Source organism: Hordeum vulgare, chromosome 3H (assembly GCF_904849725.1).
Source record: "Hordeum vulgare subsp. vulgare chromosome 3H, MorexV3_pseudomolecules_assembly, whole genome shotgun sequence".
NCBI lineage: Eukaryota > Viridiplantae > Streptophyta > Magnoliopsida > Poales > Poaceae > Hordeum > Hordeum vulgare.
Window position 1 is genome coordinate 65,369,838 of NC_058520.1, and position 13,858 is coordinate 65,383,695.

The window sequence follows — 13,858 nt, forward strand, 5'->3', positions numbered from 1 at the left end:
TGGCCGAGGCAAACAAGCAGAATGGTTTTATGTATTGTCAATGTATTGTCTGTGGGAATGCAAAGGATTACTCTTCCTTGAAAACACTTCACTTGCACCTGCTTGAGAAGGGTTTCGTGCAACACTATAATGTTTGGACCAAGCACGGAGAAAGAGGCGTTATGATGGAAGACATTGAAGAAGAAGAGGATGCTGACCACTATCCGGATCCTATGTTCCCTGAATACGGTGATACTGCAACGAGGGAAGCCGAAGATCAATAGGCACCAAATGTGCCCGTTGATCATGATCTTCGCCGGGTCATTGTTGTTGCACAAAGGGAATGCGAAAGTGAAAGGAAGAAGTTTAAGTTTGATCGCATGTTAGAGGATCAGAAAAAGGGTTGTACCCAAATTGCGAAGATTGCAACACAAAGCTCGGTACCACACTGGAATTGCTGCAATGGAAGGCAGAGAATGTTAATATCTGAAAAGGGATTTCAAAAGCTACTGAAAGTAATGAAGAACAAGCTTCCAAAGGATAACGAATTGCGTGACAGTATGTACGAAGCAAATAAGGTTCTCTTCCCTCTAGGATTAGAGGTGCAGAAGATACATGCATGACCTAATGACTGCATCCTCTACCGTAGTGAGGAGTATGAGAATTTGAATGCATGTCCGGTATGCGATGCATTGCGGTATAAGATCATATGAGATGACCCTGGTGATGTTGAGGGCCAGCGCCCGAGGAAGAGGGTTCCTGCCAAGGTGATGTGGTATGCTCCTATAATACCACGGTTGAAACGTCTGTTTAGAAACAAAGAGCATGCAAAGTGATACGTCCCAAACGTATCTATAATTTCTGCTTGTTCCATGATCTTCTGGGTGACATTGTTATATGTTTTGGTACACTTTTATATCATTTTACACATGTTTGGACTAACCTACTAACTCAGTGCACCTAGTGCCAGTTTCTGTCTGCTGATGTCTATTTTGCAGGGGATTTAACCCAATTTTCCGAAGCCCGAAAAATCCATAATATATATTAAAAAAATCAGCGAAACAGAAGCTTCCGGATCACTGATGGAGGGCCACAGGGGGGCCAGGGGGCTCCCAGGCGGCCTGCTGGCACGGCCAGGCCCTAGGCCACGCCAGGAGGTCGCCTGGGTGGATCCCACCTCCTATGGTACCCTCCTTTGGCCTATATTTAGAGTCCCGGGAGGAAACCCTCACAAACTTTCAAGAATCGTGAATTTCTCCATCGTTCCGCAGTCGCAGCGCTTCCAAGACCGGGAGCATCAGGATACCTCTTCCCGGCACCCTGCCGGAAAGAGGATTGACCTCCGGGAGCTTCTTCACCGCCACGGACGCTTCCTGGACATGCCGTGAGTAGTCCTCCTTGGACCATGAGTCCATGACCAATAGCTATGTGATGTCTTGTCTTCAATCTTGTGCTTCCATGGTTAGTCCTGGTGAGCTACCCTACATGATCAAGGCATCTATGTAATTCTCTCTCTATTGCCACGCTCGGTATGTTCGGATCCGATGGATTATGAGATTATGTTCTGATTGTTATGAGTTCTATATTTGATTATACTTTTATATTATGTTCCTTAGTGATTCATGCATGTTCTCCGTTGATTTTTATTGCTTTGGCCAAGTAGTAGATCGTAATTCCAAGAGGGAGAGTTATGCATGCTTGTGGGTTCCGGCCCCTCGATGTCTAGCTTGAGTGACAGAAACATGAGACCAGGGGATGTGCTTGTTGGCACCAGGGAGAAAACAACGGTGGTTGTGACCACGGTTGCAAGGATTGTTTACCTTACGCATAGTTCGTTAATGTAGTTGTCCGTTGCTTTGAGGTTACACTTTGGATGGGGCTCGCAAGTTAATACCGGAGAGATGTTCTGGATAGATATCTCAAGGTGGATGATTATTAAGTAGATACTGATGAATAAATGGTCTACTTGTCTTGGCGTACTGCTCATTACTATTGAACCTCTAACTATCAAGGAACATAATTATAATTGTGTTGCGATCATAATTCTATCAATTGCCCAACCGAGATTTGTTTACCCAAGCATAGTTGTTTATCGTACTTTGGGAGAGAGACATCACTAGTGAACATCATGTGACTCAGGTGCATATCACCATCATTGTTTACACCTCCATCATTTACCGCTTTCATTTACTTTTCCGTTGCAATCACTATTACCTTCCGCTTGTGTTTTGATCCTTTGCAAACTATAAGGATGGAGAGATTGACAACCTCTCTGTACTCGTTGGGAGCAAAGTTATTTGTTGTGTGTGCAGGTCCATGTCTTCTACTAGCGCCAGGGTGGAAGACACCTACTTGTTGATCCTAGGAGTCCTTCTTGTTCGATAAACCTTATAGTCTCCGTGTAATGGAAATTTGCTGCTGACTACATCTCCACCTTCCACTTGGGGTATCCAACAAGGGGTGAGAAGTATATACATCAACTCGTCATCACAAAATTGTTGACATGGCATAGAGAAGGCCGTAAGAAAGACGTGATGTTGAGAGTACCCGCTCACGGGTCGCAGTGGAGAAAAATCCAGAGAAAGTGGTGGGACTTTGTAGATGACGCAAGGAACGTATGGTTTGGTTTAAGTGTAGATGGAATTAATCCTTTTGGGGAGCAGAGCACAAACCATAGCAAGTGGCCTGTAACTCTATGCCTCTATAACCTTCCTCCTTGGATGTGCATGAAGCAAAAGTTCATTATGATGCCGGTGCTCATCCAAGGCCCTAAGCAACCCGACAATGACATTGATGTCTACCTAAGGCCATTAGTTGAAGAACTTTTACAATTGTGGGATAAAAAAAGGTGTACGTGTGTGGTATGTGCACAAACATCACGGATTTGACCTACGAGCGTTACTGTTTGTAACCATCAGTGATTGGCCTGCTCTTAGTAACCTTTCAGGACACACAAAAAAGGGATACCACACATGCACACACTGTTTAGATGACACTGAAAGTATATATTTGGACAAATGTAAGAAGAATATGTACCTGGGACATGGTCGATTTCTTCCGAGCACGCAAGCATTTCAAAGGTGAGGCATATCACAAGAAGAAGTGTGTCCTCTGTATAGGTGATGTTATATTCGATATGGTCAAGGATTTACAAGTTTTCTTTGGAAAGGGTCCTGGCGGACAATCTGTTCCGAATGATGCTGAGGGACACGCACCCATGTGGAAGAAGAAATATATATTTTGGGACCTACCTTATTGGACAGACCTAGAGGTCCGCTCTGCGATCCACGTGATGCACGTGACAAAGAATGTTTGTGTGAACCTTCTAGGCTTCTTGGGCATGTATGGGAAGACAGAAGATACACGGGAGGCACGGGAGGACTTGCAACGTATGAACGAGAAAGATGGCATGCATCAAAAGAAGTAGCAAGGTCCTCCCAGCTATGTTGGGGAACGTTGCATGGGAAAAAAAATTCCTACGTACACGAAGACCTATCATGGTGATGTCCATCTATGAGTGGAGATTTGGATCTACGTACCCTTGTCGATCGCACAGCAGGAAGCGTTGAGAAACTCGGTTGATGTAGTGGAACGTCTTCACGTCCCTCGATTAGCCCCACGAACCATCCCATGAACCGTCCCGCGATCCGTCCCACGATCAGTTCCGATCTAGTGCCGAACAGACGACACCTCGGCATTCAGCATATGTACAGCTCGACGATTATCTCGGCCTTCTTGATCCAGTAAGCAAGACGGAGAAGTAGATGAGTTCTAACTCAACGGACACCTTCGGAGATACCTATAGAGCACCTTTATAGTCACCCAGTTACGTTGTGACGTTTGATACACACAAGGTATTCCTCCGGTGCCAGTGAGTTATATGATCTCATGGTCATAGGAATAAATACTTGACACACAGAAAACAATAGCAATAAAACGATACGATCAATATGTTGCGTTCATAGTTTGGGTCTTGTCCATCACATGATTCTCGTAATGATGTGATCCCGTTATCAAGTGACAACACTTGCCTATGGCCAGGAAACCTTGACCATCTTTGATCAACGAACTAGTCAACTAGAGGCTTACTAGGGACAATGTATTGTCTATGTATCCACACATGTATTTGAGTTTCCAATCAATACAATTGTAGCATGGATAATAAATGATTATTATGAACAAGGAAATATAATAATAACTAATTTATTATTGCCTCTAGGGCATATTTCCAACAAGCTATGCTCTTACCAAAGCTGAGAAGGAAATATTTATTGAATGCCTACTCAGTATCAAGGTCCCATCTGGCTTCTCGTCGAATATAATGGGTAATAAATATGAAATAGAAAAAAAATCCAGAACCTAAAGTCTCATGAGTACCACGTGATTATGATGCAACTGTTTCCGGTTGCATCGAGGGGGCTTCTAATAGAAAATGTTTGATTAGCTATTGTGAAGTTGTGTGCATTCCTCGATTCAATTTCTCACAAGGTAATCGATCCAGAAATCCTGCCAAGGTTACAAAATTATTTGGTCCAATGTCTTGTTAGTTTCGAGTTGGTGCTCGCACTAGTCTTCTTCAATATTATGAAGCACGACCTAGTTCACCTAGTCGGTGAGACTGCCATTCTGGGTCCTGTATTTCTACCCAATATGTTCCCCTTTGAGAGGTTCATGGGAGTCTTAAAGAAATATGTTCCTAACCATACTAGGCAGAAAGGAAGCCTCTCCAAGGGCCACGAAACAAAGGAGGTCATTGGATGTTGTGGTGACTTTATTCCTAATATTAAGATGATTGGTGTCCCTCAATCGTGGCATGAGGGGAGACTGAGTGGAAAAGGCACACTAGGACCAAACTCGATAATATGGAGGGTCAGGAATTCTTGGGCGCAAACACACTACACGGTTCTACAAAATTCTACCTTGTTGATCTCGTATATCAATGAACAGAAGAATATTCTACGCTCCAAACACCCAGAGCTGTCTGATGGATGGATTACACGTGAACACATCGGGACTTTCTACGGTTGGTTGCAAACAGATCTCATGGGTAATAACATTGTTGGAGATGACGTATACTTGTTGGCCAGGACACCATCTTTGACTATATTAACTTTCAGAGGGTACGAGATAAATGGAAATACGTTTTACACGATCGCCCAAGATAAAAAGAGCACAAACGAAAATAGTGGTGTCCGCTTGGATGCAACAAACACCAATAGGCTAAAGAACACATATTATGGTTACATAGAGGAGATATGGTAACTTGACTATGGGAAAGATTTGATGGTCCCTCTGTTTCCGTGCAAATGGGTCAATCTGAAAGGAGGCGGGGTGAAGGAAGACCCGCGGTACGGAATGACAACAGTGGATCCCAACAATCTTGGGTACACAGATGAACCATTCATCCTAGCCAATGATGTGGCGTAGGTTTTCTATGTGAAGGACATGTCTACCAAATCGAGAAAAAGAAAAGGTAAGGAAGCGAATGCATCATACGATGAGCCAAAGTGCCACATAGTTCTTTTAGGAAAAATAAACATGATGGGAGTGAAGGAAAAGACAGACATGTCACAAAATTATAGAAAGTTTCATGAAATTCCTCCCTTTGAAGTGAAGGCTGACCCAAGCATCATGTTAAACAGTGAAGATTATCCATGGTTACAACGCAATAAAGAAAAAGTCTGGAGTTAAAATAAGTTCTAAAAAATGAAATCCCTTTGTAACATATGAGTTTTTGTCCGAAACCCTGATAGTTCGAAAGAGATTGTCAAGCTTGTAGGTGACACGATAGGAAATTCTCACACACAGACACAAATGCGGCCAGATACGAGACAACATTGGGGGCAGGTGGTGGAGCTGAGCCCCAAAGAAAGCAAGAAACGTTCGGAAAAAGGGGTGGGGAGGCATAGAAAAACCTCTCTACATGTGGGTGACGAAGAGCACTCGCTCGTTGTTCTAGGGCACTGGCTCTATCTTCGCATTGTCGAGCAATTGCCAGCTCCCCCGGGCGACCACGCCTTCGGCCTCCAGCTCCCACAGCCGCCCCTCCGAGACAAGGGACGTCATGCAGTCGCAATGGAGGACTCTGGCGCTCAAGGAGGATCAACGTGACCCTTTCTTAGCGTGCTCGGCCTTCGACGTCGCTCCCTTCACCATGTTGGGCGATGGAGAGGTCGGGGCCTGGAATCAACATAGGAAGCCAACAGTTCTTGTTTTATGTGGCAAGAGGAGGAGATGAAAAAAACCCGATTCTAGGGCGTGGTCTGCTCACTCTTCTGCCTCACGCCTTAAATACCCAACGACAAGATTCTCCATCGAGTACATCGCCGGCCCGAGGAAGATCTATTGTATCTCAAGGATGGCAGGCAGAGTAGCATGACAGTGACATCACAGGCTTGGAAGTCGGGGTGTAACACCACTACTTCCACTACCCACGTCTGTGCTGAAACCGTCATCTTCACGCGCGCTCCCTCAATTCAAAAGCTGCGGAAAAAACCGTCCCACCTCATTCCCGAATGGATTCCGTATCCATGGCATGTGACTAGGTGAGTCGAATGTTCTTTTCGCTCGTCCCCCCGCGGGACCCCGATCATTCGAGAAATCAGTGAGGACGACCTGATTGTCCTTGCCTCAATGCGCGTGGGGATCTGTCTCAACTCGTCGATTGAGCATGCAGAGTTCAAAGTTCTCGTCCGCCCAACTTGTGGAATCTATCTTCTTGAAAGACAGTCAACCCCTACCGAGTTGAGGCATACCCGTATAACTGGGAGTCGGAATTCGTCACTCTTGAATCCGTGGAGGTTTGTTGAGAGTCTAAATGACGCAGCCCCGAGCTACAACCCAAGTATCTCCAAAACACTAGAGACATTGAAGGAAGTCATTCACTTGGTCTACAAAACCTCAACCGAGTCTGGGCTACTAATGGGGTTGTACATTAGGGGTAGTCCTTTGGACGTGCTTCCCTAGGCCCGCCAAGTACCCCTTACGGACATTAGTGTCCTTAAAGTCACCGTTGTAGCCTCGAACTCACTCGGTTGAGCAACCGTTACTCGGCTTGGCCGGAGTCACTCGGATCACCTTGTACCAGTCGGATGCTTCCTGGTACTCAAACCATAGCAAGGCGAAGGCACCGAAGAGGGTGCAAAGGCTAAGGAAGTGCATTGAAGGCCCGCGTTACCAGTAACGCTGAGAGTTAGCTTCCGTTTCTAGTAACTTCTCTATTTATTAGTATTAACTCACCTTGTAATGAAGCTCGGCCGATCGTGGAAGCAACCATATAAGCCATTCCCGAGCTCCAGTTGAAGGATGCGATACCTTGTAATCTTTCATACCCCATAAGAACACGTCAGCCTCAGGGCTCGACACGTAGGGCTGTTACCACTTCCGAGTGGGGCCTGAACTCGTACATCCAAGTGTATCCGCTGTGCCTAATTATACTTCGCACCTTTTTTCGTACCCCTAGGTACTATTGTCAAGGTCATTCCCATGACAGTTGGCAAAACCGGATTTGGACATCTGACCGTTTGGTGAGGCGTGAATTGACGAACTATGGACTTGGTCCACTATGCAAGCGGGAGCAAGAGACGGACATTCACCTTTTATCCAAGTGTCGCTTCACTATTGGGCTCTCGTGGTTGTTCATTCGGAGGTTTGGGCTAATACACATGGACACTACTGACTGGCACGTCAATGAATCCGTCCTCGAATAGTGGGATAAGAGAATGACATCATAAATCCCTATAGGAAGGCTATAGCCTCCCTTACCATGCTCGTCTCCTCGAAAATATGGAATGAGAGAAACGCACGGGTGATCTGACACAAGAGTGTGCCACCTCCACTCCTCCTCAAAAACGTCGTCGACGAGGCTAATCTTTGGGTTACGAGGGTGCTAAGAAATTAGGTCTTATTGTTTGTCGTGTGTGATTTTGCATGCCGTATATGTTGTGAAAGTTGTAAAACTCTATTCTCCTCTTATTTAATGGATGAGGAAAATCTTTTGCCTCCGTTTCAAAAAAACAAAAAAAGACAAACACGGACTCTATAGCCTGTGCCATCGTGCCGCAAATCCTCTCACACTTACTACCTACCATATGGTCACAAGCTGAAAAGTACAAGTTTCACTAGACTACACTACAGGAAATTAACACCGGATTTCGAAATAGCTATAATGTCATTGCATATTTGCACACGGCAAAAATAATTTATTAATTTAAAAATGACAATCTTGAAAAAATAGAAGACTCGGACTCCTCTGTTTTTTCTTGTATCGTCCTATCAAAGTCATGTGAAATACTCAAATTTTAAATAGGGTCTAAAAATAGACTGAGTAGGCAAAGACTCTTCAACTAGCAAGAAAAGTCCTCCCTTGAGTATCTTGCATGTCATTGTCATGTTAGGTTTTCTTTGGTTTGGAGGGATTTTAACATAATTTTAGTTAATTCTAATTACTCAATGTGAACCATGCTCTTTGACAATACACCAAATTTGATGTTAGTCACCCATCCATCCTAATCTAATAGTCAATCTTATATAGTACTCCCATCTAAACTTGAAGGAGTACCACCTCCAAATAGGAGCTCCACGATAGTGGTAAAATTTTAATCAAGGGTGATTAAACAAAATAAAAATGTACTCAAAATAATTAAATATCAACTAGGTTTGGCCTTGCTTGTATGTGTGACCACAACATCTAATCCCAAGATCAGAGATGATGATGGTGATTGTCACAGGCAAAGGGATTGGGAATAGGTAAAATGGGCTTCATAGTGTGTGCATGCACCTTGGTATCATTGGTGTTGATTAATGCATGGTTTCATCTCTAGGAGAGCAAGTTTGGCCCACACATAACGTGCAAGTCACTTGGCGCCATGCATCGGTTTGGAAGACTTCTTCGACATGAAGAGGCTGATGGAACCAAGCATAGAAGGTGTTTTAGGGACCCCGCACCTGCGCCATCAATCGGTATATGATGATCTGACCTTCATACAACACATACGATCTTTCGATCGAACCACCTCGTCGACACAAAATGTAGTTCTCATATATGGCTATAGCAATAAGTCTAGAAAAGCGGGAAATATGGTATTACCTCAAACGAGGGCTTGAATCAGGGTAAATAACTTCTCATGTGCACCATAGGGATGTGCGACTGTATGCCTTCCCTAGATTATTATTTTTGGGAAAATACAATCAAAATGAGTGAACATATGTAAGTGGTGGTTAACATTTCTTCTTCTAAAAAACAAGTTAAACTAAAAGTGGGTGTGCAAGGAAAACCTTCAGTTATCCATTTCTCAATTGACTAACTTCTACAAACATGGATTGTAACGTAAAGAAGAGAATAATGTTAACAATTAACACATAAGAAAGAAGGAGTTCAAGTGTTTCACTAGTGCACTCTCTCTCTCCCTCCCTCCCTCCCTCCCTCTCCCTCTCTCCCCGCCTGTCTCCCTCCCTTTCCCTCTCTCCCCCCTCCCTCCCTCCCTCTCCTATGCTTTTCATGGTGCTGGCTAACCAGCAAAGATGATGGCATGTACTACTAATGATAAGCACAAAAGGGTGAATCACATAACTGATATCGCACAATTGTTTACCTATTTGAGCTTTCATATATTACAAAAAATGAGGGCCAACAAATTCCATGCAACCCTATGGGAGTGTAAATACATTATACATGCACATAATTTAACATACCATATTAGATCATGACGGAGCAACTTATCGATGCTCGTATAGTGTATTTATAAAGTGTACACCACTCAATGATAGTATCAACATGTAATTATCATCATTACACATTCCTCTCATAACAAATTAAGATGTATCCACATCATAACCATAACGGTACTACTTGAGTGAAATCAAAAAATCATCCTAGGAACACAAAAATAAGGGAGAAATTGTTATATCTACTATTACATAGCCTCTATAGCCTTGATGGACTACTCGGACTTTATGTGATAATTGTTATCGATATGTGGATTGGATACATTACAATGGATACAAACCAATCCTTGGGAATTTATCACAGATTTAGATGGAGAAGAAAGTTGGGCACTATTTTGGCCTCCATGGTTTTTTCTTTGTCGGTTAGTCTTCCTCCCCCGTTCCTCTATAAATAGAGCCGTAAATGAATTCCTCTCTCCTCCCTGTCTCTCTATTGTTCCTCTATAAATACACCCTTAAATGAAGTCCTCTATTTCCCTTCCTCTCGCTCGATCTCTTTCTGTTGCTCTCTCTCCTATGCTATTTATGGTGTTGGCTAGCCAACAAAGATATAGGCGTTTACTACTAGTGATAACCAAAAAAGGAAGGATCACATAGCTTTTGTCACATAGCCGAGTCCATCTTTGGGTTTTCACAGATTACAAAAAATGAGGGGCAAACCAAGTCCACAAAACCCTATGCCAATGCTAACACATTAATACATGCACATAACATAACATCCCAGATTAGAGCACGACGGAGCAATTGATGAACACTTGTTCAATGTGTTTATAAAGTGTATACCATCCAATGATAGAACCAAGATTTAACTATCATCATTACACATCCTTGTTAGAACAAATTAATAAGTATCTACAGCATACCCATAATGGCACAACTTTAGTGACATCACAAAACCTAGGTCCATGAAAAGAGGGAGAAATCGACATATCTACTACTACACAATATCTATAGCGTTGATAGACTATGCACATATTATGGGATTGTCATGGAGGATATGTGGATTGGATCCATGACCATGGGTACAATCCAATCATTGGCAATCTCTTGTGGATTTTGTGGAGAAGAGAGTTGGGCAGTATTCGGACCCCAAAGAATTTTTCTTTGTGAGTGGCTCTTTTTCCTTTGTTCCTCCATAAATACACTCATAAATGAAATCCTTATGACAGATGTGATATAGGATCAAAATGGTGGCGATAATGGTCGGATGAGATGGATGAAGTGACTGTTGGGCCCTACGAGACCTATCCTGCCCACTTGCTACACCCCATGAATGTACTTTTTGTATGCCTTTCTTTGTCTTCCTATTCTTTTAGATTTGGGTTTTTTCTATTTATTTCCATTGTTCTTTGAATTTTCTCCAAAAGGGAGATGATATCAACTGTCATGCTTGGAAACAAATTTGGAAACTAAGTAATGTAACTCATAAAAAGATACATAGTGGCACACATGTGCGGGGGCACCGACCCCATCGCATGCTTTTTTCTTTGGATTTAAAATTTGAATCTACTGTATATTTTGGACCAAACTCTAATTTATGTTTCGTTTGCATATTGTGTCGTAATGATTATTGCATTGAAATAAAACCACTTTTAGATGTGTTATGCCACGTTTTAACAACTTCACAACGTTTCACATTCTAAAACTTGGTAGGACTGAATGATAAATTCACTAAGTTTCAGAAGCTAAAACTTAGAACCATGAGGGGAACTATGAGGAGTCTAACGAGTTTTTGTATCGTGAGGACACTGTGCAGTAAGGCCCGATAGGGTAAGTGTGTGCTCCTGCAAATTTCCGGTGAAAATGACAAGAATATACATCATAATGATAGAAGAAGATATGCTTGTTTTTTGACGTATTACACTTCTCGGGAAAACCCTACCAGTAGCGCTGGAAATATGTGTATCAGTAGCGCTGGGTCGAGCGCTATTGCTATCGCGCTACAGCTAAATCTTAGTAGTAGAACATGTATGGGCAGCGCTACTAGTAAGTAGTATTAGCAGTAGCGCTTGCCTGCCCAGCGCTACTGCTAACTATAGTAGTAGTGTTTGCCCCTTGAAAGCGCTGTTGCTAAGCAGCGCTACTGCTAAATTTTTCTTCTTTCACAGCTTTATACCCTCTACGTACTTGTGATGTATTTATATAGATTCTATATAATAGTTTGCTCACATTATATTAAACATACACCATTCTCACATATCATAGACATACAATAGTCTCGTCATACCATCATCATCATCATCATTCAATACAAAATATTATCACATAATCTCGAAAATAGCGATACATAAGTGTGACCATGTCATGTCTCGAATAAGTGCAACTGCATGGTCATGGCACACCCACAAGTTTCATCATCCCTATCTACAACATGATGTACAACAGAAGAGCGATCAGCATGAGGAAGAGCGCGACTATGTAGTACCGACGGTCCCGCCCCTGCTCATGCTGGAGTGTCCACCTGAAGTAACTACTTTATGCTTAGGATCTGATGTCGAACCCTCTGTGGGTAGCACCCGGGTACCTATGCACCTGGGCCTGAGTCGCTGCCCAGTGGTCGTAGACTCCTAGAACCCTCCCAACGTACACGGCGTAGTAGTGCTTCGCCATCTCTGATCTAGGTACGTGCATCATGAGTTGTTGATTTGAACGATAATATGCAACATAATGTACTTAAGAAAATAAAGAGGCATGATTAGCAAAATAAAAGCAACCAATAGTAAACATAAATGACGAAGTTCCTCATACCCAAACTAATTAACTAGAACGATCTATGCTAGTTAGGACTGTGGTTTAGTTACATCACATAGTTTCAAAGTTTTGCCATAGAAAGACAGTAGTGATAAGGCATGCTAGTTCAGGCTCATGGTTTAGTTATATCACATTGTCATTGACAATCAGTCGTTCAGGTCCTCATCCCAATCTTCATAGTCAGCGAGGACGCACCCGAGCTTCGTGAAAGGGTTCATGTCCAGACGCTGAGCGACTAGCAGTGCTCAGACAACAACCCGCGTGATTGCCCCATTGTAGAACATCCCCGTCGGTTCGAGGACTTGCTTCATGATCGCTTGGGATAGTTCACCTTGTACGTGATCAAACTCAGCTCAGATTTGATGATCTGGTGTCGTTCCTATGCTTGTGGCCCAGCTGACAATCTCGGCATCTTCGATAGTAGCTGACACGCGAAGGCGTTGATTACGCCTTCTTAACTCCATGAGGTGATGCATGAGGTAGAATCCATCATCCGTACTGTTGTTCAGTTGCTAGATGCAGCAGAAGTTGGTCTTATGGCTGAAAGCCGGTGCTTTATTCCTGGTCTTTTCACCTTGATATATCCACTAGTAAGGCTGAAGGTCCACAGGGCAGAGTCGAGAACACTCTTTACGTGCGTGTAATCCGTTTTTTGAGGTTCTTCTACGAGTCCAAGTAGATAGCATGGGAGTATTCTGGGTACAGAACCATGAGGCCGGCGCCACCCCCGCTGCGCAAATTAATTACACCTCAAATTAGCCTCCATGCTTGCAAAGGAATGAAACATGTACGATAGGATATGCGCAGATGACTTACGAGGGATGATAAGGCAGGAGAATCACTTCCTTGTCCTTATTAGCAATCATGAAATCGTCGAGGTACTTGCTCGCATAGTCACGATGCTCTATGCAAACTCCCAAGAAGTCCTTGTGCATATAGTATGGGTCTACGACACAGATATATTTGATGCTCTCCATATTAATGATGGAGTTGAGATACATCCCATACATGCGGTTGAACTGGAAATCCAGCTTGGTCATGTGGAACATGTTGTAGATGTACTCAAATCGCAGGAGAAACTGATTCGCGGGCCAGGTATCGACGTACATATTCCCACCCTACACATGAGCCGCGTAAAGCAGGTATCCTGGATGTTTCGCGGTGAGAAGGTTTTTCTCTCTGGCCAACACATCTTCATGGAGTCTCTTTAGATCATTGTTTAGTATGTTATCTAGCGCTTTGGCAGGTAGGATCGGCTCGCCGGCGATGTGGACACGCGGCTTACCTTCAACAGGTATTCTGTCTACCACCACGGGTTTCAGAGGTGGTTGGCTGCTTGAAGCACCTATGGCACCTTTAGGTCTCTTCCTTTGCTTCTTCGGGGGTGGCGGTAGTGAGCCCA